Here is a 2,614-nt window from a genome sequence, read left to right on the forward strand (position 1 = left end):
TGTACCTCTGCACATGAGATGGGTCTCCTGAGTACAGCACACTGATGGGTCTTGACTCTTTATCCAATTTGCCAGTCTGTGTCTTTTAATTGGGGCATTTAGCCCATTTATATTTAAGGTTAATATTGTTATGTGTGAATTTGATCCTGTCGTTATGATGTTAGCTTGTTATGTTGCCCATTAATTGATGTAGTTTCTTCCTAGCAGCAATTGTCTTTACAATTTGGCATGTTTTTGCAGTGGCTGGTACCAGTTGTTCTTTTCCATGTTTAGTGCTTCCTTCAGGAGCTCTTGTAAGACAGCCCTGGTGGTGACAAAATCTCTCAGCATTTGCTCATCTGTAAAGGATTTTATTTCTCCTTCACTTACGAAGCTTACTTTGGCTGGATATGAAATTCTGGGTTGAAAATTCTTTTCTTTAAGAATGTTGAATATTGGTCCCCACTCTCTTCTGGCTTGTAGGGTTTCTGCAGAGAGATCTGCTGTTAGTCTGATGGGCTTCCCTTTTTGGGTAACCTGACCTTTCTCTCTGGCTGCCTTTAACATTTTTTCCTTCATTTCAACCTTGGTGAATCTGACAATTATGTTTCTTGGGGTTGCTCTTCTCAAGGAGTATCTTTGTGGCATTTTCTGTATTTCCTGAATTTAAATGTTGGCCTGCCTTGCTAGGTTGGGGAAGTTCTCCTAGATAATATCCTGAAGAGTGTTTTCCAACTTGGTTCCATTCTCCCTGTCACTTTCAGGTACACCTATCAAACCTAGATTTGGTGTTTTCACATAGTCCCATATTTCTTGGAGGCTTTGTTTCTTTTTACTCTGTTTTCTCTAACCTTGTCTTCTTGCTTTATTTCATTCATTTGATCTTCAATCACTGATACCGTTTCTTCCACTTGATCGAATCAGCTGTTGAAGTTTGTGCATGGATCATGAAGTTCTTGTACCGTGGTTTTCAGCTCCATCAGGTCATTTAAGGTCTTCTCTACACTGTTTATTCTAGTTAGCCATTCATCTAACCATTTTTCATGGTTTTTAGCTTCCTTGTGATCGGTTTGAACATGTTCCTTTTGCTTGGAGAAGTTTGTTATTACCGACCTTCTGAAGCCTACTTCTGTCAACTCGTCAAAGTCAGTCTCCGTCCAGCTTTGTTCCATTGCTGGGCAAGGAGCTGCAATCCTTTGGAGGAGAAGAGGCACTCTGGTTTTTAGAATTTTCAGTTTTTCTGCTCTGGTTTCTCCCCATCTTTGTGGTTTTATCTACCTTTGGACTTTGATGTTGGTGACCTACAGATGGGGTATTGGTGTAGACGTCCTTCGTGTTGATGATGGTACTATTCCTTTCTGTTTGTTAGTTTTCCTTCTAAGAGTCAGGTCCCTCAGCTGCAGGTCTGTTGGAGTTTGCTGGAGGTCCACTCAAGACCCTGTTTGCCTTGGTATCACCAGCGGAGGCTATAGAACAGCAAATATTGCTGCCTGTTCCTTCTTCTGGAAGCTTCATCCCAGAGGGGCACCTGCCTATATGAGGTGTCTGTAGGCCTGTACTGGGAGCTGTCTCCCTGTTAGGCTATACAGGGGTCAGGGATCCACTTGAGGAGGCAGTCTGTCTGTTCTCAGAGCTCAAACGCTATGCTGGGGGAACCACTGCTCTATTCAGAGCTGTCAGACAGGGACGTTTAAGTCTGCAAAAGCTGTCTGCTGCCTTCTGTTCAGCTATGCCCTGCCCACAGAGGTGGAGTCTATAGAAGCAGTAGGCCTTGCTGAGCTGTGGTGGGCTCCGCCCAGTTTGAGCTTCCTAGGCTGCTTTGTTTACCTACTCAAGCTTCAGAAATGGCGGACACCCGTCCCCCAGCCAGGCTGCTGCCTCGCAGTTGCATCTCACGCTGCTGCGCTAGCAGTGAGCAAGGCTCCGTGGGTGTGGGGCCCGCCGAGCCAGGCATGGGAGAGAATCTCCTTGTCTGCCGGTTGCTAAGACCTTGGGAACAGCACAGTATTTGGGTGGGAGTGTCCACTTTTTCCAGGTACAGTCTGTCCTGGCTTCCCTTGGCTAGGAAAGGGAAATCCCCCGACCCCTGGTGCTTCCTGGGTGAGGTGATGCCCCACCCTGCTTCAGCTTGCCCTCCTTGGGCTGCACCCACTGTCCAACCAGTCCCAATGAGATGAACCAGGTACCTCAGTTGGAAATGCAGAAATCACCAGTCTTCTGTGTCAGTCACGCTGGCAGTTGCAGACCAGAGCTATTCCTATTTGGCCATCTTGGAACAGAAGAGCGTGTGTTTAATTTTTTAATGTCTGAAGAAGATAGTGTGCATTGGGAAGAATACAGACACCTGGGTTTGGGTCCTGACAGCCACTTAAGAACTGGAGGTTTTTAACTTTAGTGAGGGCAGGGGCAGCAAGAACTTAAGCCCAAGTCCATTTGGCATGAGCTAAAATGGAAGCTCTGAAAGCCCCTGAGTCCCTCTTTTGCCTTTGATGCTTCATGCATGTAGTAGGCACTTAGTATTTCCAACCTTGGGAGATTGAAGCATACTGTAAAAGGGAATTCTTAGAATTGCATTTTCCATGTAGAACATGGAGGAAACAGGTTGGCTGAAAGAAGTTACCCATAGCTGGGCTTG

This window comes from Nomascus leucogenys, chromosome X (assembly GCF_006542625.1).
Source record: "Nomascus leucogenys isolate Asia chromosome X, Asia_NLE_v1, whole genome shotgun sequence".
Taxonomy (NCBI): domain Eukaryota; kingdom Metazoa; phylum Chordata; class Mammalia; order Primates; family Hylobatidae; genus Nomascus; species Nomascus leucogenys.